Source organism: Cetorhinus maximus, chromosome 6, assembly GCF_964194155.1.
Source record: "Cetorhinus maximus chromosome 6, sCetMax3.hap1.1, whole genome shotgun sequence".
Lineage (NCBI taxonomy): Eukaryota > Metazoa > Chordata > Chondrichthyes > Lamniformes > Cetorhinidae > Cetorhinus > Cetorhinus maximus.
The window spans coordinates 148982574-149006740 of NC_135884.1; the positions used below are offsets into that span (position 1 = coordinate 148982574).

The 24167-nt window shown below is 43.3% G+C and overlaps 1 non-coding gene across 1 annotated transcript; it reads left to right on the forward strand.

The window, feature by feature from the left end:
* The first annotated feature begins 22523 nt into the window (after nucleotides 1-22523).
* On the forward strand, nucleotides 22524-22687 carry LOC144682333 (U1 spliceosomal RNA). The gene has a single exon (XR_013576989.1). It is a non-coding gene; the product is annotated as a U1 spliceosomal RNA (small nuclear RNA).
* The last annotated feature ends 1480 nt before the right edge of the window (nucleotides 22688-24167 follow it).

The window sequence follows — 24167 nt, forward strand, 5'->3', positions numbered from 1 at the left end:
GCAATGCACCCGCTGACAATTAAAAGGCCTGTTAAGGCCATTAAAGTCTGAATTGACTTACACTTTTCGCTGCTCATCCAACCGTACGGGTGGGCGGGGCAGGTGAAAAGGCCAAGCGGCCTTTGCACTTTTTAGGAAACCTCATCCACGGGCGGGATGATGTTTCCAAAAGCAAATAAAAATAAAATAAAATTTTAAAATTTAATTAAGAAAATGTCCCCGCTCATGTGACAGAGTCACATGAGGGAACGTGTTTCATAACATCTTATGAGCCCTTTATTTATTTTTATGAAAACTCTTCATCTCCTTGAGGCAGCTCTGTGCCTCAGGGAGATTTTCAAGCGTACACTCGCGTGTAGGCACAGAGTTCGCCCTCGCACTCCCCCCACGACCCGCACAGTCACCACTGAGCGCTGCCCCTCGCCTTTCACGCTGGGCGGGCCTTCATCGGCTGGCCAACATGAAATCGTGGTCCGGCCTCGATCGCGGGCGGCAGGCTGCTTCCCGACTGCTCCCGCCTGCCCCTGCCAAGCCCACCCGACAAGGGCTGAATTCTGCCCCAGCAGATGACTCTGGCCATGATAAGCAGAACCTCCCTCTTCAATGTAATAGGAGAGCTGTTATTTATAAAGTGGTTAACTTTCATGGGCTGGTTTGAAAACAGATGTACACAACAATGTGCTTGGCTGCCTGAACATTATGGGCCATAACTTCCGAGCTCCCCAGCATCGGACTGGGGGGGTGTACCCCAACCGCCCCAACTAACCATCCCCCCACAGTATTTCCCACCATCCCCCAGCCCCCATAGGATTCCCCCCACCGATATGGGACTTCCCCAATGCCTCCCTGGCCCGACCTGACCTCCCTCCACCGCCACCCCCCACCCCAGCCCTGCAGGCCCGACAGCCCCCCTGAACTGACCCAACCTGACCCCAATGGCCTCTGAACTGACCCCAACCAAGATCCAATCCCACCACTGAGGCCCCACCCCCGAGGTCTGACCTCCAACCTCCCACCCCACAGAGAACTGACCGCACCCCCCCCCCCACCACCGCACCAAGGTTCGACCCCCTCCCACCCAACGTCTGCACCCCAACCCCCCACCGCCCCCCAAACCCAACCCCCCAAGGTCTGACACACCCCGAAGTCCGACGCCATGATCCCACCCCCCCGAATTGCGACACCCCCACTCCCCCATTTCCCATGATGTCCAACACACCCCGCCCCCTACCTCCTCGACATCCGACCCCCCCCCGGCCCTCCAATCCTTTTCCCTTACCTTAGACACTTACCTTCTCCCAGGCCTGTCAATTTCAACGGGACCTTCAACTTAACAGGTTTACAGCAGCTAGTACGGTAAAAAAAGAGGGCTTGCCCCTCTTCAATCAGACTCTGGTGGACAGCGACACTGGGCTTAGAGGGCAGCTGCTCTGCCTGGATCTTGCCCAGCCTGAGTCGGGCGAAGAAATTTAATGTAAGTAATTGGGCATGATGTGGCAATCCGATGCTGATTGCCCACTCTGAGGAAGTTACGGTCCTATATAATGCATAATTTCATCTGAATTCTCAAACATAAGATCCTCTGGCATGATTTTGAAGGGTGAGTGAGTTTTCAGTGTCCTGGTCAATACTTATTCCTCAAACAATATCATTTTTTTCATTCTATCACATTGCTGCCTGTGCATGAATTAGCTGCAGACTTCCTTACAATGCAACAGGGACTAATCTTCAAGTAGTATTTCATTGGCTATAAAGCACTTCGTGACATCCCAAGGCTGTGAGGGTGCCATATAAATGCAAGTCTATGTGTCTATTGAGGTGGCAGTGCAAAAAAGAGTTTTATTGAATTCTTCTTAAAACAACTTCACAGTGGCGCAATGGTTTTTGTTGTTAAGCCTTTAGGTTTGATCCCTAATCTGTGCAGGGACAACTGAATTCAGCTGAGTTGTCATTATGGCCTTAGTGTCTCAGATCAGGAATGAGAAACTTTCAGCTCCCTCATAAAGAGTGGCCACAGACCCATTCACTCGTTGTTGGCCAATATTCAGGAGTATAATTTTCAGAGGGTCCACAATGGAAATGTCGTCCAGCTGGAGTTGGCACTAACATGATTGGAAAGAACCATTTTACTTTTGGAAGGCACAACAGCAGGAAATATGAAATGATTTAATAGGAGAGACATAGAGGAGAAGTTTCTGCTTGTGGGTGTGACCAGAACTACAGAATCATAGGATAGCGCCAGCATAGAAGGAGACCATTTGGCCCATTGCACTGGCTCTTTATAAGAGCAGCCCAGTTAGAGCCAAGGCGGGAGGCTTTCTCCGTAACCCTGATATATTTTTCTCCTTCAAATACTTATCCAATTTCCCAAGTCTTTATTTTTTTTTATCACTCAGTAGGACGTGATGTTAAATAATGTGAAGGACCACCCACCATCACCTTTAAAGGGATTATATAGTGCTTGTAAGTTAGTTGCTGCATTGTTTGTTCTGTCTGCTGGTCGACTTGTACCTACTTTGTTTCGAGAGTTGTTCAAACTTTCAGTAATATAGGGAGTGGGATGGCTGGGCTTCTGTCCTCTTTATGGCTCTTGAAATATACTGCACCAGGAAGCTGCCTCCACACAGGGTGGGACTGGCATAGAACATGACTACAAGAATGAAGCAGGATCATGCAAGCTGCTAGAAGAGGGAGGAGGAGGAGAGAGAGCAAGGCGTTCAGCAGGAGGTTATATTCACAGAGGCTCTCCAGGGAGGAATCTCCTTGTCTCAACTTCGGTGAGGGGCTGTGCATGAGGTACCCTTGCATCATTAATGATATAGACACTGAAATGTGTCAGTTGCTGCAAACACAAGGCAAGGCAAAGACATCACTGCCTGTGGCTGCTTAGGTCACTTCTGCTCTAAATGTTTACGCTGCTGCCTCATTATAGACTACAACTGGCAATATAAGTACATCTTACAGCTTGCACTGGTGCATATGGAAAATCACTCAGCCTCTCAATGCCAGGAGGAACACTTACAATTCATTCTCACTTGCCAAGCATGAGCTGCAGGAGAACACATCAGAGTTTGCAAGCCTTACAAGTTTTCTCATGTTGCAGGGTGGCATTGACTTCAATGCACATTGCCTCACAGTCTCCTCATGTCAACTGTGCAATCTTCATCAACACAAAGCCATATAAGATAGTAACTAATAAAGCCAATAAGGAATTCTGGAGAAACTTCTGGAGGAACTTCTTCACGCAAAGAGTGTGAGAATCTGGAACTAATTACCACGAGGATAGATGAGGAGAATAGCACACGCACATTTAAGAGGACGTTAGGTAGACAAAAAAAAAGGAGAAAGGAGAGGAAGAATATACCGCTCGGGTTAAATGAAGCAGGGATGGGAGGAGACTCGTCTCGAGTATAAATGCCAGCATGGACCAGTTGGGCAAAATGGCCTGTAACAGGGCTATAAATCCATGTAATGCTTTGTAGTTGTACCCAGAGGTTCCCGATGAAATGGCTGATTGGCAGCTTGAGGAAAGAGAAAAGAAGTGAGTTGAAGTCCACTTGCAGTAAGCAGCCAGCTCAGTGTGAAATTGCTGCCTCTCCCCACTTTGACTCAAAGGCTCTGTGATCTGCCGAAGGTTCTGCGCTCTTTGGATCATCAGTTTGACCTGAGAGTGACTGCATTCCTGCCAAAAACACCGCTGTGATCCTCAGACTGATTGCTCCACCAATTGACTTGACAGCGGTGATGGAAGGAATGCTTGAGAAAGCAGAACTCAGACCAGATGCATCACAGCTGAAGGCAATACATCTACATTAACCCTTCAAATACTGAAGAATAGTCTCGTTAATGCTTGCCTTTGCAGGATGCTGAGAAGTAATACTTGTTGACAATAGATATCTATTGTTTTAATAGTGAAATCAATTCAAAGAAATAAAGATTTGCATTTATATAGTGCCTTTCACAACCTCAGAACATGAAGTATTTTTGAAGTGCCATCATGGTTTAACTTAGGAAATGTGTAAATTTGCACACAGCAGTTTCCCACAAACAGCAATGTGATAATGACCAAATAATCTGTTCCAGTGACCTTGATTAAGGAATAAATATTGGCTACAACACTAGAGATATCTTCACTGTTCTTCTTCAGAATATTACTGTGGGGTCTTTTGCATCCACCTAAGAGGGCAGATTGGGCCTCTCTTTAACGCCTTATCTAAAAGATGTTAACATGATCCAAGCTGGTTGGTGAAGTCAATACCAAGACATAGAGCTTTTCTTTATTGAGACAGTTTATTGACTTGTTCAGTCTCAGAGTTCTCCTCCCATACAACCCAGTGTCCCACCTATCCCCTATTTATATATGTTCAAAGACAATTAGTATACATCACCTATTTCTCTGAACCTTAACAATGTAATTGACGTGACATTAACAAACCTTAACAATGCAATTGATGTGACATTAACAAACCTTAACAATGTAATTGGTAAGACATCAACAAAACATACAACCTCCACCAGTACAACACTACTTTAATACTCACATAATGTCAGTAAAGATTTTGTGCTCGAGTCTCTGGAGCATGGTTTGAAACCATGGCCCTTGACTCAATGACAGGGTTGTTACCAACTGAACCATAACTGATATATTAACGATTATTTGATTGGCTGGAAAAAAGGCCCATTTCAACCAATGGAAACAGAAAACGCTGGAAAAACTCAGCAGGCCGAGCAGCATCTGTGGAGAGAGAAATAGAGTTAACGTTTCAAGTCCGTATAACCCTTCTTCAGAGACTTTTCTTCTGGCATAAGCCCTGCTTTTGGGTTCCGAATCACTTAAAGATAAAAGTACAGAAACCGAGACACAAGAGATCAGTCAGGCTGTTCAAAAGAAAATCGTGAGCCTTCTGGCCAGCCTTGGATGTTTGGCATGCAGTAAATATATTTTGTTGAAAAGTAATATGATGACCTATGATATAGAAAAGAATAGCATCATCATTATTTTTCATTATTACGTGAATAAACTGAGTCCAACCATAACTGTTGTGCTTCAGCAAAGATTGGTGAGGCATGAGACACAAATATCTGGTTCTGATCATCGGGGAATCCTATTGTTGCTCTGCCAGTCTGCACTGTTGTTGAAGTAGATAATGGGCAGTGCCAGTCTACTCATGCAATGTAGCAGGGAAAGAACTGCAGGCAAACTCAATAGAGTTTTGTGTCCTAATATTGCACAATGCAAACTGATCTCTGAAGTTTATTTCAAAATGGTCACTGGGGAATAGGAATTAATTTTCCATGAAAGCAGGGCATGAAGTGTTGATGAGGTTATTGGCAGGTAGAGTGTATTCCTGAAGTGCAACATGGTTAATGTACAAAATGGGGGAAAAAAAGGTTTGAAACACAGGTTTGATACCTGGGCTAAAAGGGTTAAATTATGGGGACAGTTTGCATTAACTAGGTTCATATTTCCGTAAGCACGGAATATTCAGGGACAATTTAATTGAGCTGCTTAAGATGATTAAATGAGTTAAATAGAGAGAGAAAAACGATTTCCTTTGATGGGGGAGACCAGAACAAAGAGGCCCTTAAAATTACCTTAAAATTAGAGCTCGGCTGTTCAGTGCTGATGTCAGGAAGCATTTCTTCACATTAAAGTTCGTGGAAATCTGGAACTTCTCCCACAAGAAGTCATTGAGGCTGGGGATCTATTAAACATTTCAAAACTAAGGTTAATAGATTTTTACTAGGCAAGGATATTACGAGCAACCGAACCAAGACGCGTGGGTGGAGTTAAAATTTTGATCAACCATGGCCTAATTAAATGCTGTGATAGGTTCAAGGGGCTGAATGGCCTATTCCTATTCCTTTGTTCCAGTTTTATTCTTCTGATCGTGTTAGAAATTAAGCTACATTGACAGGATAGGCAGAGTTTCTGTATATATCCAGTGCTGCACTTGATGCGAGGTATCAAAAATTGAAAAGATTACGAGTACTAACACTTATATACTTTACCTTGAATTGTGAATTTCACAGAAATACATGAATAAAATATTCCATCAGCTACAGTCTGGTCCCTCTGAAGCTTGGGAGAAAAAGCTCTGGAGAACTCACGGGGTAGGCTTATAATTGGAAGGAGATGGATCCAGTTATTGCCTTCCATTGCTGCAATTGGCATTCTGCAAACCTTTATCTGTAGTAAACAAGATTACAAGTCCCATGTAGTTTCTGACCTTTTGTCCTAGGGAACCAACGTTCTCTGTATCCCTCATAGTTTATTGATTAGGAAGGAGGAAGGTCCTGTGTATTAGATTGAGGGTGGCATTGTTGAGATCATAGTTTCCCATTTCTTGACTGAGATGATCAAACCACAAAGCAGATTGACTGATGTAATCTCTTTGGCTGCCTCTTCTCTCCTCAGAAATGCTCTGCTACTTGTTTTGTCGTGATACGCGCTTCAAGCTTCATCCGCCAGTTGATTCCTCTGAACTCAACAGTCCCCCTACAGTTCACATCATGCTCTACCTGAGGGAATTGGAATAGAAAACTCATGTTTCTTCTAAGGGGGTTGGGGTGGGGTGGGGGGGATTGGGTGGGGTGCATGTGAAGAATTGGGGGGAATTTATATTGTTTAAAGTAAGGGAATGCCAGTGCTGCTGAACTAAATCTATTTTATAAGTTCTTTTTTCCATATAGTATAACAGATGGCTGCCCTTGATGTGTCACTAGTAGCACAGGTGCCATTGTTGCCCATTGTCAGCAATGGCTCAGTGGGTAGCATTCTCACCTCTGAGTCAGAAGGCTGTGAGTTTAAGTCCAACTCCAGGGATAATAGTAGCAAAATCTAGTCTGACACAACAATGTAAGAGTGAGGGTGTGCAGTGCACCCTCAAAAGTGTATTTAAACCAAGGCCCTGCCTGTTCTCTCGAATGGATGTAAAAGATCCCATGGTGCTACCTTAAGGGAAAGCTTAACCCTGGTGTCCTGGCTGATACTGATCCCTCAGCCAACATCACTAAAAAATCAAATTATCTGCTCCATTATCCCATGCTATTTGTGGGACCGTGCTATACAGAAGTTGGCTGCCAAATCCCTACATTAAGGAATGAGTACTATTCAAAAGCATTCGAATGGCTGTTAAACATTTCAGAAGATCAGAAATTGTGAAAGCTGCTGTGAAATATGCAATTCTTTCTGCTTTTACGATATGCTGTATCAAAACCCCTCACTTTTTGATTTAGTCTCTCAATATAGACTTCAAATCGGTCTCTCAATTGAAAAGAAGTCTCTGCTTCCACGTAGGGTTATAGGAACATAGGGCTTAAAAGCAGGAGGAGGCCATTCAGTCCTTCGAGCCTGCTCCGCCATTCAATTTGATTATTGCTGATCTGGTTGTGGTCTCAACTCCACTTTCCTGTCTGCCCCCCATAACCCTTGACTCCCTATCATCTGTGCCCCTGTTGGAATTACTATCTTCACATCTCTCAGCAGCCTCTATATACTCTTTAGTGATAATATCAGTATGTGTTCTGTCTGCTCTTCATTCGGAAGGTGGGAAAAACTCAACGTTAAAGATAGCGAATTAAATCCTACGCCTTTAATCTGAGCCTCGCCACTTGAAATAAATTATGATGTTGAGAACAATGGACACCTGGGACTCAATTAGACTGAACACATAATTAAAAAGAAGCAAAGAAAAACTTGGCTTCATCTATTGCCTGAACTCATAGATAAGATTATTGTTATAATCACTCTAAACTATAATTCATATAGCATTCCTTGATCTGTAGCCCTACCATCCATTTGCTCCTGCCTGGTGTTAGCAAAAGCCCACCTCCTTACAAGTAGAACACATAAGGTTACAAAGAAGTTACAGTTTAGCATCGGGCATTTGGCCCTAACAGGCTACATTGATGTCTATCTTCAAGATGAGCAGTAGTCCTAATCTTACAAGACTGCTCAATTCCCACATTCCTTTATAGTCATTTCATCACTTGTTAGAAATTATTATTTTTGAGGGTTCAGAAGATATTGATAAATTACTTAAACTTCCCCTTGTAAATTAAGATATTCTTTAGGCCCTGGACGTCTTATTTCCTTCATTCCAGAGGCAGCTTGGTTCAGTAGGGAATACTTCCAGCTCTCAGCCAGAACATCGTGGGTTCAAGACCCACTCCCAGGATCTGAGTACTTCTTCGAGGCCAGTGGTTCTCCAGCTGGGCTCTGTGGATCTCTGGGAGTCCGCAGAGACTTTTCAGGAAGGCCTATGAGGTGGAAGAGTGTGGAGCTATCACACGTGTAGTGCAGAATGGGCTGGCAAAGCACCTAAAGTTGGACAGTGCAAGGAGTGCAAAGCAAGCATATCTTTCTCAATGTTTTTAAGCAAATATCTGCTCTCATAAAAATAATTATTAAAATACTCTTTGTATGCAGCTTTTTGAATGATGTCTCTGTTCTGTGGTATTGTAATTTAGTTGGCAGGGAGAGTGGGTGGTTTATGTGATTTCTAATCCATTTGAAAAGGAACCCTTCAAGCAAGAATGTTTGAGATCCACTGCTCTAGGCAGTGTAGTACTGAGAGAGTGCTACATTGCTGGAGCTGCTATTGGTTGGATGAGACCAAGGTTCCATTTGTCTGTTCAATTGTATGTTAAAAGAACTCGCGATATCTATCAAAGCAGAGCAGGGTTGAATTCCTGGTGTCCTGAACAATAGTTCCCCTTCTGAGGGAACCGTCAGAATTCAATATGAATGCCTGGAGTCTTAGAAATAAGATTGGGATTCTCAAATTATGGTGTTAACAAAATAACTCATGACATTATGGGCGTCATACAGACACAGGTAGATACTGATACAGAGTGAAGGATAAACTTACCACACTTTAGGTTATCAGGGTTAAAAGGATAAACTGATGGGGGAGGGTAGATATCTGGAAAAAAGAGTTAGATAATTTGGAAGAAGGCATTGGTGAGGCAGACATGATCTGAAGGGGGTTCAATGATATTAAAGAGAAGAAACTAATGATTAGAATTTGTTACAGGCCAGCAGCTCAAGAGGAAACATTGGACCTGCTACTCAAACAAGGGGGGAATCGAATTCAATTATGATGAGGGACTTCAGCTTAACAGGGATAAATTGAAAGGATTATAATGGGAGCAACAAGAGAGAAAGCACACCTCTGATAATGATAAGGAGCTGCTACATCACCCAAATGATTAAGGAATCCACAAAAGCGACATTAGTCTCAATTTTGCGTAATAAGTAAATGATGCTGGAACAGTGGAGACAGTGTGGTGATGCTTAAGGGAAGACTTGCAGAGTAAGAGAGGAGATATACAGAAACACTCAATTTTCCAAAAGTGAGGGCGAGTTGAGAAGTGCTATTGGATTAGGTTTTTAGGAGGGAGGGGCATGAAGGAAAATTGAAACATTTTCAAAAATGCACTCTTGCTTATATACAAAGAGAGAAAAGATCAGATAATCTGTTTTATGGGTATTGGTTGAGGGATAAAAATTGGGGAGAACTTCTTACCTTTCTTCAAAATTGTGCCACAGGATGGGATCATAGGGGAGGATCTTTAGGTTGGCGTGCGGGCACGATCGGATCGTGCCCGGGAACGGACCACTGACCACAATCGGCCCTTGACCGCAAATTTCAATGCTGGCTGGCCAATTAACAGCCAGCCAACGTGAAATACACACTGAGATGCTCAGCGCTGCCGGGGTGGGGGCGTGAGGAGGGTGGGCGCTGACGTAAGGGCGGGCGTGGTTGAGCACTGAATGAAAGCTCCCTGAAGGCAGAGAGCTACCTCAGGGAGTTGAAGGCTTGAAAACAGTTAAATAAAGTTCGTACAATAAGGAAACAAAAAAATGTCCAAGCATCACAAACAATTACCTGAACATTTTACGTGATAAAAATCCATACATTTTTAAAAAAAAATTCATAATGGAAACCTCATCCCGCCCTTGGATGAGGTTTAGGGAGAAATATAAAGTCCGCCTGCTTGATTCGCCCGTCCGCCAACCATACGGTTGGACAGATCACGAGAAACTGGAGACAATTCTAACCTTAATGACCGTAATACGCCTCTTAATTGTCGGCGGATGCGCTCCTGTCTCACGCGTGCGCCTGCCAACCGAAATGTCACGCGAGCACGGGACGATGTTTGGGACGCTCACCCGACGTCATCACACGCGATTTCGCGTCCGATTGGGTCGGGCGCGCGCCCACAGGCTGACTCAAAAATTCTGCCCATAGAAACAGAGGAGGAGTTGGCCATTCAGCCCATCGAGCCTGCTCCACCATTCAATAGGACCGTGGCTGATCATCCACTTCAATGCCTTTTTCTCCACACGACCCCCATATCCCTTTGTGTCATCGGTATTTAGAAATCTGTCAGTCCCTGCACTAAATATACTCAATGGCTGAGCTTTCACAGCCCTCTACCGTACAGAATTCCAAAGATTCATAATTACCTGAGTGAAAAAATTCTCCTCAGTCCTAAGTAGCTTCCGCCTTATTTGTTCCTTGGTTCTAGACTCTCCAACCAGGGGAAACATTTTACCTTACCTTACATTTCACTCTGTCTATCCATAGAACCATAGAAAAGTTACAGCACAGAAAGAGGCCATTCAGCCCATCATGTCCGTGTTGGCTGAAAAGGAAAAAAAAAACTAGCTGCCCATTCTAATTCCATCTTACTGGTCTGTAGCCTTGCGGTTTACAGCACTTCAGGTGCTGATCCAGGCGCCTTTTAAATGAGTCGAGGGTTTCCGCCTCCACCACCAAACCAGGCAGTGAATTCCAGACACTCACCGCCCTCTGGGTGAAGAAGTTTTTCTCTAATTCTTCTACCAATCACCTTGAATCTATGATTGATGTCTCCACTAGGGGAAACGGTCTACTCTATCTAGACCCCTCATAATCTTGGACACCTCATTCAGTTCATCCCTCAGCCTCCTCAGTTCCAAGAGAAACAAGCTCAGCCTTTTCAATCTTTCTTCATCGCTGCAGTTTTCAAGTCCTGCCAACACCCTTCTAAATCTCCCCTGTACTCTTTTCAGAGCAAGTGTGTCCTTCCTGTAATGTGGTGACCAGAAATGTGCACAAAATTCCAGCTGTGCCCTCACCAGCATTTTACACAGTTCCATCATTAATCCCGGCTTTTGTATTCTATACCTTGTCCAATAAAGGAATACTTCCTTTGCCAACTTATCCACCTGTCCGGCCACCTTCAGGGACCTCTGGGGACACACACCAAGGTTTCTCACTTCTTCTACCCCTCCCAATATCCTCCCATTTATTGAGTATTCCCTAACTTTTTTTGTCCTTCCCAAATGCATTACCTCACACTTCTCCGGATTGAATTCCATCTGCCACTTTTCCACCCACTCAACCAAACCATTGGTATCATTCTGGAGACAACAGCTATCCTTTTCACTATCAATTACATGGCCAATTTTTGTGTCATCTGCAAATTTCCCAATCATGCCGCCACCTTTAAGTCCAAATCATTAATATACACAACAAACAGCAAGGGGCCCAATACTGAGCCCTGTGGATCACCACTGGAAACCGCTTTCCATTCACATGTTGCCGGAGGTCACCGGTAATGGTTATTGGCGTAGTACAAAGAGGAGAAGAGTCAATTCTCTCTTAACTCTAAATTTGTTTTATTCATGTTGTTAGGTCATATACATATAGCTTATACGTCTGGTTAGATAAAGACATGCAGTTTGCACCAGGTTATACAGTCTTATACCCAAACTAGGATCTAAACGCACACCCACTAGGTTTCTCTGACACTCCCTGAGTGGTCACAGAATATAAAAGCTAATACCTGAAAAGGAGAGCTGACCCTGGCCAGATGTTCTGTTCTCTCTCTCTTGCATCTCTACGTTGCTGACGTAGGTTTGTCAACTTCCGCGATGGTTGTTCTCCGGAGTTTTGCTGCCTCCACGCCCAAAACTCTCCATTCTTATACTGAATCTTATCTCTTCAAGCTGTGCTGTCTCTCTCCCGTTGGTTTAGGCTTGCTTGCCTCGTCTGTGGCATCTTCTCATTGGCTCTGCCCCAAGAACTTAGGTAGCATTACCTCATTGCTCCTTTCCTAAATAAGGACTTGTGTCTTATCACATTCCCTTTGTTTTCCAAAAAACTCAGCTACTTCAAACCGGTGCCAGCCAGCTCAGGCCAGTGACTGGACTCAGGTTGCTTCAGGTCAAAAGTTGCTTTTACCTGTGTCAGCAGTTCGGCTGCAGCCCCAGGCCAATACACAAAAACATCCAACAACCATTACGCTTTATTTCCTGTAGCTGAGCCAATTTTGGATCCAACTCATCACATTCTCCTGAATCCCATGGGCTTTTACTTTTCTGACCAGCCTGCCATGTGGGATCTTGTCAAATGCCTTACTAAAATCCATGTAGACAACATCCACTGCACTACCCTTATCAACCCTCCTTGTTACTTCCTCAAAAAATTTGATTAAATTAGTGAGACACGGCCTGGCCCTAACAAAACTGTGCTGACACAAAACAGAAATACCTGGAAAAACTCAGCAGGTCTGGCAGCATCGGCGGAGAAGAGCAAAGTTGACGTTTTGCGTCCTCATGATCCTTCAACAGAACTAAGTAAAAATAGGAGAGGGGTGAAATATAAGATGGTTTAAGGGAGGGGGGCTGGTTGTTGGGACAAGCACGCAGTGATAGGTGGAGATAACCAAATAAAATGTTTCCTGCAGGTTGGAGTGCGTTTAAAAAAAGAAAAGTGCATGTTCACCAGTATATACACGGCCGTCATTTTACTATTGTTTCAGACCACAAGCCATTGCTTGGATTGTTCAGCGAGGGCAAGGCTAAACCACCCACAGCCTCAGCAAGAATACAAACATGGGCATTGATCCTGGCAGAGTATGAGTATACTTTCATCCACAGGCCCGGAAGTCAAATTGCAAATGCTGATGCACTTAGTCGTTTGCCCTTACAAGAAAAAGACAAAGGTGTCCCAGTTCTTCAACAGTATCAGTCATGTAAAAAGTGCACTGTACCCACCCTTCCTCAAATGGACTGGCCGAAAGGGCGGTCCAAACATTCAAGACTGGCATGAAGGAATTAACTGGAGATTCCATAGCAACTGAGCTAACACACTTTCGTTTCCTTTATAGGACCACCCCTCAAACAACAACAGGTGTCACACCTGCGGAATTATTGATGAAACGCCGTCTCAGGACGAGATTGAGCTTAATAATGCCAAATTTAGGGGGGAAGGTGGAATGGAGTCAGGGAAGTCAGAAAACTAGTCAGGACTGGCATAGTCATGACAGGAGGTTTACTGTAGGAGAGACGGTATATGTGAAGAATTTTGGAGAAAGATCAAAGTGGTTATCGTGTGAAATAAGTGCAGTGACTGGAGCTCTTTCTCACAGTGTGAAGCTGGAAGACCGAGTCATACAGAAACATATGGATCATATAAGGAGGAGAGAAACAAATCACCAAGAAATGATTCCACCAGTGTTCATGACTGGGTCAATGTTTCCTGTTGAGAGAACTCAACCTAGTACAGATGTGTCTGAAGGGTTGGCTGTACCTGCAAGAGTTGAGGAAACAGGTTTAAATTACCCTTCAAAGAACCTGATGTTCAGACAACTCCAGAAAAGGAGGTTCCTGACAAAGCATCTGAAGTTGTAGAGCTGAGGCGTTCTACACGCATTAGGAAACCCCCAGAAATACTGAATTTGTAAATTAGTTATCTGTGTAAATAATATGATATTTTAAGAAAATTGTAATTGTAACTCTAAAATGTATTTTTGAGTAAAAAAGGGAGGGATGTGTAATCAGATGTGTAATATACCTTTAAGAAGAATGCTATAACGGAAGATCACTTGATCTTAGTATCCAATGGCAGAGTAGCGCGGGCTAACTCAGTAGTCAGCAGTCTGTAGTTAGAGTCTGTAGTGTAGAGACAGGATTTGAGTTGAAAGCACACAAATGTAGCTGCTGAATACCTTTTTAAATAAACAGAACAGTATCTTCACAGTATCCTTACAGTGCAGAAGGCGGCCATTCTGCCCATCGAGTCTGCACTGGCTCGCTGAAAGAGCATTCCACCTAGTCAGATTCCCCTGCCTTATCCCTGTAACCTTGCACTTTCTGTCTTTCCAGGTAGCAATCCAACTCCCTTTTGAATACCTTGATCCAGCCTGCCTCCACCACCCTTTCAGGAAGTTGGTTCCAGATACCAACCACCCTCTGGGTGAAAACATTTTTCCTCACATCACATTTACGCCTTTTGCCAATTATTTTGAATCTGTGCCCTCTAGTTCATGATGTTCTCCTGAGTGGGAACAGTTTCTGACTATTTACCCTGTCCTTACCCTTCAGGATCTTGAATGTCTCCATCAAGTCTCCTCTCAGCCTTCTTTTCTCCAAGGAAAACAGTCCCAACCTCTCCAATCTATTCTCACAGCTACAGTTTTTAAGTCCTGGAATCATTCATGTGAATCTCCTCTGTACTCTCTCCAAAGCCTTCACATTCTTCCTTAAGTATGGTGCTCAGAACTGGATGCAGTACTCCAGATGAGGCCTAAACCAGTGTCTTATACAAGTCCAACATGACCTCCTTACTCTTGCACTCATCGCCCCTATTAATAAAGCCTAAGGTACTATATACTTTATTAACTGCTCTCTCAACGTGCCCTGTCTTCTTCAATGGCTCATGTACGTATACACCAAAGTCCCTCTGTTCCTGCACCTCCTTTGGAGGCTCTCCCTTTATTTTATACTGTCTCACCATATTTTTCCTGTCAATTTGAATCACCTCACACTTCTCTGCATTGAGCTTCATCTGCCATTTGTCTGCCCAATCCACCAATGTGTCTATGTTCTTCCGAAGTTCAAGATTATCCCCGTCACAATTGACAACATTTCCAATCTTCGTATCATCTGCAAATTTTGTAATCATGCCCTACACACCACAGACTAGGTCATGAATATATATCAGGAAGAGCAAGGGGAACTCCACTACAAACCTTCCTCCAATCTGAAAAAACAATCATTTATCACTGCTTTGTTACCTGTCACCTAGCCAATTTCTTATCCAAGTGCCTACATTCCCTTTTATTCCACGACCTAGAATTTTGCTCACAAGTCTTTTGTGTGGCACTGTATCAAATGCCTTTTGAAAATCCATATACATCACATCAACAGCGTTTCCCTTATCGAGTTACTCTCTTACCTGCTCAAGAAACTCTTTCAAGTTATTAAACATGATTTTCCCTTAATGAATCTATGCTGGATTTCTTTAATTATCCTGCATTTGACTAAGTGACTTTTGGTTTTATCCCGTACTATAGTTTCCAAGGGCTGAATTTTCTCCCCGTAGGGGGGAAGTTGATGGGCGGGCACATATGGGTGCGCTTCCGATCGGCGCCCTCAATTGGAGGTGGGGCGCCATTTTATGTGGGTGGGCCAATTAAGGCCCGCCCAGCGTGACGTCTGCACAGAAGCGCTATGCGCTCCTTGTGCGGGCGGGGGGGAATTCCAAAACCGAGAGTGCGCTCTTTCGCACATGCGCACGATAGAGCACACTCATCTCCCTGAGGCTCAGTGCAGCCTTAGGGAGATCGGCTGCACATGTAAAAAAGACAAAAATTGAAAAATAAAATTTCCCTTACATGTCCCCTCATGTGACAATGTCACATGAGTTGGGACATGTCCATAATTTTTACACAATCTTTATTAAAAAATTTTAAAGCCTACATGAAACCTCATCCTGCCCATGGATGAGGTTTCATGTTTTTTCTAGTTCCTTCCGGGGCTCCTGGCCTGCTCGACAACCTTAAGGTTGGATGGGCAGGTCCTTTAATTACTTAATTGATCCTGTCAATGGCCTCAACTGGCCATTGATAGGTCAGCGGGCCTGCAGCTGATTTTGCTGCGCTCCCTCCTTCCTGAAAATTTAAATGGGGCGCGGTGACGTCAGGATTTGCCCCCCGATGTCACTGCGCGTCATTTTACGCGTCGGGGAGAGGGCCCCGCCCCCACTCGTCAACTTGTAAAATTCTGCCCCAAAAGTTTCCCTAACACTGAAGTCAAACTGACTGGCCTGTAGTTGCCAGCTTTATCCTTGCACCCCTTTTTCAACAAGGGTGTAACATTTGCAGTTCACCAATCCTCTGGCACCTCTCCTGTGTCTAAGGAAGACTGGAAGATTATCACTCGTGCCTCTGTAACTTCCACCTGTGTCTACCCTATCAAGCCCCTTCAGAATATGAATCTTTTAATGAGATCGCCTCTCATTCTTCTAAATTCCAGAGAATATTAGTCCAATTTACTCAGCGTCTCATTATAAGACAACTCTCTCATCCCAGGAATCAATCCAGCAAACCTTTGCTGCACTGCCTCCAATGCCTTTCTTAATTATGTAGACAAAGACTGAACACAGTGTTCCAAAAATAAAAACAAGAACTGCTGGAAAAGCTCAGCGGCTCTGGCAGCAGCCGAGCTCTGAAGAAGGATCATACGGACTCAGAACGTTAACCCTGTTTCTCTCTCCACAGATGCTGCCAGACTCGCTGACCTTTTCCAATGCTTTTTGCTTTCATTTTGGATTTCCAGCATCCGCAGTATTTTGCTTTCATCACAGTATTCCAGGTGTGATCTCAAAAGGCCTGTACAATTGCAGCAAGACTTCTCTATTCTTGTACTCCAAACCCCCTTGCAATAAAGATCACCAACATGCCATTTGCTTTCCTAATTGCTTGCCGTATCTACATGTGAACCTTTATGTGTAAACCCAAGTCTCTCTGAACATCACATTTATAAATTTCATGCCGTTTAAAAAATACTCTGCTTTTCTATTATTACGACCAATGTGAATAACCTCACACTTCCCAAGATTATACACCATCTGCCACTGTTACCCACTCACTTAACCTACCTATATCTCTTTGCAGCCTGTGTGTCCTCCTCACAGTTTGCTTTCCCACCTAGCTTTTGTCTCTTTGTCTAAGTCATTAGTATAGACTGTAAACAGCATTAATTTGTGTGGCACTCCACGAGTCACTGCCTGGCAACTTGAAAATGCCCCATTTATCCCTAATGTCCGCTCCCTGTTCTTTAACCAATCCTCTATCCATGTTAATATATCACTCCCAACTCCATGAGCACTTACCTTCTGTAATATCCTTTGGTGTGGCACCTTATTGAATGTCTTTTGGAAATCCAAATACCCTTCCTGGATTCCCTTTATCCATTGTATTAGCTCAAAAGGCTCTAATAAATTTGTCAAACAGGATTTCCCTTTAGTAAAACCATGTTGACTTAGAAAAGCATAGTATGATTAGAACAAGTACATTGTTGAGACTTTAATAATATTCCCAAATTTTCCCAATGACTGATGTCAGGCTAACTGGCATGTAGTTCCCTGTTTTCTCACTGCCTCCTTTCTTAAATAGTGGTGTTACATTTGCTAACTTCCAATTTGCTGGGACCATTCCAGGGTATAGGGAATTTTGGAAAATCATAGCCAGTGCATCCACTATCTCTGCAGCTATCTCTTTTAAAACCCTAGGATGTAGGTCATCAGGCTCTGGGGATTTGTCTGATTTTATCCCCTTGAGTTTCTCCAGTACTTTTCCCTGCTGATATTAATTACCTTAATTTCTTCACTCTTATTAGCCCCGGTGTTATTTCTGGTATGTAACATATGCCTTCTACTGTCAAGACAGACACAAAATTGTTCACCGTCTGCATTTTCTCATTCCTCATAATTTCTACAGTCTCTGCTTCTAAGGGACTAATTTAGCTGCTGTCTTCCCTTTTACATACATGTAAAAGCTCTTATAATCTGTTTTTATATTCTCAGCTAGTTTACTCTCATTCCATTTTTTCCCCTTTTAGCAACTGTTTTGTGGCCCTTTGCTGGTTTCCAAAACACTCCCAATCCTCAGACTGGCTACTATTCTTTGCAACATTATAAGTCTCTTCTTTTAATCTACACCTCTCTTCAACCTCCTTAGTTAGCCATGGATGGATCTTTCTTTGAGTTTTTGTTTTCCAATGGGGCGTATTTCATCGAACATTTCGAATTGTTCTGTTTAAATGTTCCCCACTGTTTACTTACCACCATACTCAAGTCAACCTTCCCAATCAAACTTAGCCAGCTCTCCACTCATAGGCTTTGTTTAAGTTTAAGGTTCTTGTTTGTGATTGGAATATGTCATTTTCAAAGTTAATGTGCAATGGATGAGCAGCATAAGGGGTGAAGGGGGAGCTAGAAAGAAGAAATAATTAAAATTTACCTTGAAAACACTTGGAAAAGCTGAACTGAAGGCAGATTTCAGCGTGCTTTCAGTTCATGACAACAAAGGAGGCTTTATTTCATTTCAAATAGGTTTGCCATGAGACCTCCCTAATCACCTTGACAACTAAACAGGAACTTCCCGTTACAGCTGACAGAAAAGTAAAAACAATTTAAAACGCAGGCTGCTGACAGGAAGATCAAGGCCTAACCTTTTCCCCCTTAACTTCTCCTTTTGGTCTGGTGATGAAACAAACCTTTGCCTTTTTGCTGTTTCGATCACCAGAGGAAAACACTCTTTCTAACAGTGGCCAATGACAAGTGCTGCATCTCCATAGCCTTGTCCATTGCTGATGCAAATTGCACACATTTGGCCAACTTCAATCTTCCACGAATATAACTTTTCAACTTGTTTTGGGCAACATTTCACCCTCACTTTCATGTTTCAAGTACAACTAATTATTCCTAAATAGAAAAAGCTTTCTCCTCTATTCATTTCCTTTTCATAGCTGAAATTCTGAACTGTACTATGACATTCATGTTGCCAACTGTAACAAAATTTTTCATTGATAATATCAAAACCAGGTCAAGAAACGCATTTTAGCGCAAAGCACAAGTCAACTTTCTGCTCGGTGTCATCTTTTCAGGTAATAATGCTTTCTTTACCATTCACTGAATTAGGCAGTGTCTTAGTATAATGCCTAGACAAATCTTCAGTGCTAAATATTATATATTACATACTGTACTTCTGGTACTGCCGACCTATCCTGTACTCCCCCTATATAGAGTCAGCTCTGGAATTCAACAGCTTATTGGAGACAGGAATGAAGTCTGATTGCAAGAATGTATACTTTACTTATCAAGTAAGCTTTTAAAACACAAACGCGTTCCACCCAAGAGCTATCTGCTGACCTACTCTGTCTATTATACCAACTTGGCCATCCCAGAACAAACATACAACCTGGACCCATAAGTCCCAACAACTTGGTGACCAGGATCCAACACTTCCTAAATTCAGGGGACCAAAACTGCACACAGAGCTCCAGGCGCAGTCTAACCAAGGTTCTATACAATTGAAGAAATACTTTACCACTCCTGTACCCAAATCCTCTTGCAATAAAGGTTAACATACCATAAGCCTCCCTGATTGCTTGCTGTACCTGCATGTTAGCTTTCAGTGACTTATTGATGAGGACACCAGGTCCCTTTGTACATCTACACTTTCTCGTCTCTGACCATTTAACAAGTATTCTGCACATTTGTTCCTCCTACCAGTGGATAGCCTCACATTTTGCCACATTATATTCCATCTGACATGTTCTTGCCCATTCACCATGTCTGTCAGCTTCCCTTGAAGCGACTTTGCATCTTCCTCACAACACACATTCCCACCTTGCTTTGTGTTGTCCGCGAACTTGAAAGTATTACATGTGGATCTTTTACGTCCACCTTAGAGCAGGCGTTTCTAAGCAATTGGGGTTGCGAACTCCGAGGCAGCAATGGCAGCTTTGGAGTGGAGACTGAGATTTGACAGTTCTGGGATTTGTTGTGATGCCCCTTTAAATGCACATGATATTTTTTATGGTGGGCGTGCCCTAATGTAATAAGCTGTGAGGCCCGATCGCTGACAGTAACAAAGCATGCAAAGTGGTAGTGCTTGTTTTATCTTTCCGCTTCGGTACCCCTGATGCTTGAACTCCTCAACCCTATGTCTCCCCAGATAGCTACTCTACCCCTTCCCCACCACTCAACAACTGTCCCATACCCCAGTTTTCACTCTGGGGTCACACCAAGTGTGAAGTATTAAGGTGGGGTTCACAGTGAGGAAAAGTTTTGGAAGCACTACCTTAGAGGTCAAAAGGGACTTGGTTTCACATCTTAACTGAAAGACAGAACCTCCAACAGTGCAGCACTCCCTCAGTACTGCACTAGGGTGTCAGCAAAGATTTTGTGCTCAAGTGTCAGATTCGAACATTCAGCCTTTGAATCAGTGGAGGGAGTGCTACCCATTGAGACTTAGTTGACACCTAAACTGATAACATCCCAAGAAAACCAGAAGAAATAAGTAAAAAGATGAAGGAAGCTTTAATAGAATTGAAGGAAACCAAGGCACTGGGGCTAGACAAATTGCACTGTCAAGTACTTATGGAAGTTGAGTATTGCTGAAGAAAACAGATGCTGTAGAAGCTTTTTGTCTTGCATTCATCAGATTTGCAAGAATACCAAAACTCAAAGGGAGCAACAATCTATACACATGAGAAAAGGCCACTCATTGGTTGGCAAGTCAACAATGGCTGGTCAATTTATGGAATTGGCCGCTGAAATTGAATATGTTTTGGAGAGCATCTACAAGGAATGTATGAAATGGGACTGCGCTTGACAATTGGAGAAAGGAAAATATGATGCCAGTCTGTAAAGAGGAACGAAGGAATAATCCAAGGAGCTTCAAGGCTGGTCGACCTGACATCCATTGTTGGGAAAGAAGTGGAGGATATCCAGAAGAATGACTGATACATGACTTGTGCAAAGTATGAAACTTTTAGAGGGAGACAGTTGTGTTTATTGGGAGATCACACCTCTTGAAGATGTAAAACTCTGTGGACAGGAATGATTCATTTGTTTAGGTTTCAACAAAGCTTTTTGAGAAAATGCCCCATAAGAAATTGGACCATTGGTTTGGAAGGCACAACAAACGCCTTTGATTTGTATCGTAAATTGGCCAAAACAGAGACAGCAAAGAGTGCTTGTTACAATGAGCTGGATTGGCCAGGAAGGAGACTAGGTGGGAGTGTCTCAGAGATTGGTGCTGTCCCTGTTGCTCTTTATAGTGTCCATAACTTGGAAGTGGAGATGGAAACAAAGCTCCTCACGTTGACCGGTGATATGAAACTGAGAGAGATTGACACATAACAGGCAGATCAAACGTAGAAAGGAGTGGCTGGTTTGGGGGCAAAATACTGCCAATGCTGGAAATCTGAAAAAAAGAGAAAATGCTGGAAATACTCAGCACGTCATGCAATATCCATGGAGAGAGAAACAGAGTTAATGTTTCAGGTCAATGACTTTAACCAGAGAGCTTGGGGAGCTGGGCCGATAAATGGCAGACATGAAGTAATGTAAACAGATGTAAAATCACGGGGCTGGGAAAGGATCACAAGCAATGGTAATTTAAGCTAATTTACGTCACTTGGCAGGACACGACACAGGAGGGGATATGTGGGGAACCGTGGATCAATTACTGAAGCCATGAGCAGAGTGTGGTAGCAATAAAGAGAAAAAAATAAAGTAACAGAGCACAAAGCTGAGGAAGTGATTCTGAGCTTTAGAGAGTGTTGGTCAAGTTCACCTGTGGAACCTTGTTTCAAGGTGTTCACCTTGTGACCTTTGTAATGAGAAACCCAGGGATTGGAAAGGATGCCACAAAGAACAACTGAGCTGGGACTGTCTACAGCGGAGGAAGCTCAAAGGTAATCTTATAGAAATATTCAAGATACTCCAGCATGTAGACGAGACGAACATCAACTTGCTTAACACAACCACAGATTCTACAGGGGAGCGCAATCTTCAATGTAGCAGAGGGGGACTGCAAAGACAGTTTAGATATAATTACATTACGCACAGAGGCTCTGAGTGTATTTAGTGGACCGACTGGGGATACAGCAGGGGCTAATTGGAGCAAGGAATTCAGCAGAGTCAATATTTGGAGCAACACTTGATATTGGGGTATGAAAGAGATCATACAAGTTTGGTGTTTTCTAGACACTGGGACAGCCAGATAGACTATAATGACCTTTTCCCTTATGGCCAAATTGCTCTGTAAATTCTGATAAAAGATAAAGGAAGAATTTGAAGGGCAGAATAAATAAAGGAAATTACTAAACAAGGGGATTCATATTGAAATACCTCTTGTAATAGTCATCTTGCTTTGTGTTTTTATGTAACCTGCATTGTGTTATAATATTGAAGGGGGCTGCAGAATCTAATATTAATGACAAATCCCTGCGGCTTGCTGGCAGTCCCTGGACATGGAGTTCTGCCTGAGGTACACTTTAGGGAGAGTAATTTTCCTGTTACAAACATCCTATTAACCTGCTTGGAAACCTTGCTGTGACTAATGGATTAAATAAGAGAGATAGCCTTTAAAGCTCACAGGTGACACAAATCCGAAAGTGAGATTGGGACTAATTTTATCCTCAGTGGCTGACTGGGTAATTCAACTCAGCCAAACTTACCTGCCAGGGGCGAATCAATGATCATGAAGGTCGTGCTCCCAGGATGAGGCTATCCCATTGTACTCCGGGCGTGCTGACGTCTGCAATGCCCCCAAATGCGGGATACCCGACAGCAAAATTCGTGGCAGTGGGGGACTGCATTTGCGCTTTCCCCTGGGAAAAAAAACGTTAAGCTCAGCCAGTCAGTGTAACAGGGAGCTTGTCGTTTGATACATTCAGTATGGCCCATTGATAGGTTCTGGAGAGGGTAGGTCAGACACTGGGAGGTTGAAGTAGCTGTAAGTAACTTGGGGACACTGTGAGATTGTGAAAGGCGCTATGGAAAATGCTAATCTTTCTCTCTTTCTATTTTTTCAAAATGTCTACCTATTTGATATTCAGTGGCAGCGCTACCTTACTTTCAATGAAACCATTTGCTTGGCTGAATAAATGTAGCTTTTTAATTACACCACATGACTCTAATGCACCAATGTGTTTGTCTGTGTGTGTGAGTGAGTGAGAGAGAGAGCGAGAGAGTAATGTTATTAATCTGAATGAAATAAAATCTGATGGGTTCCCTAATTTTCGGATTGCCCATCAGATTTTTGCAGTAGAGGCAAATATTAAACCCCAACATTTTTCATTTTAACCTTATTTCCCTGCCCTTTTTTTCAAATGTCCTTTAATACTTTTCTTCTTCAAGTGTTTAATTAACTCCCTCTTAAATGTTGTGATTAAGTCTGCTTCAATGACTGCCTATGCTAATACGTACAATATGCTTTGCATGAAAAATTTGCTCTAATCTTCACTGTTCTGTTTCAATCATGAGTCCTTGCTCCCTTGTTACCAATTTACCAATGAGGAGGAATCATCTTGTGCTGTATATCTATTAAAACTTCTAATAATGAACCTAGTGTTAGAGTCCCTCTTCAGCGTCCCTGCTCCACTGATTCCAACTGTGCTGGTACTTACTCTTTAACCAAACTGAGTAACAGCGCGAGAGAAGGGAGCAGGTAAAATGGCGTGAGAAGAGGGAGCAGATAAAACAGTGTGAGAAGAGGGTGCATATAAAACAGTGTGAGAGCAATGGAGCAGATAAAACAGTTCGAGAGGATGGAGCAGATAAAACAGCTTGTGGTCCCCCAGAGCAGGACTGGGAGGCAGTGCGAGAGGAGCAGCAGCCTTGGTTAGATTTAAAATAAGCAGGAGCTGAGAGAGTGGAGATTTAAAAAGAGCTGGAGCTGAGAGAGCAAGGATTTAAAAAGAGCAGGAACTGAGAGAGTGGAGATTTAAAAAGAGCGGGAGCTGAGAGAGTGGAGATTGAAAAAGAGCAGGAGCTGAGAGAGCGGAGATTTAAAAAGAGTGGGAGCTGAGAGAGCGGAGATTTAAAAAGAGCGGGAGCTGAGAGAGCGGAGATTTAAAAAGAACGGGAGCTGAGAGAGTGGAGATTTGAAAAGAGTGGGAGCTGAGAGAGCGGAGATTTAAAAAGAACGGGAGCTGAGAGAGTTGAGATTTAAAAAGAGTGGGAGCTGAGAGAGTGGAGATTTAAAAAGACTGGGAGTTGAGAGAGTGGAGATTTAAAAAGACTGGGAGCTGAGAGAGTGGAGATTTAAAAGAGCTGGAGCTGAGAGAGTGGAGATTTAAAAAGAGCTGGAGC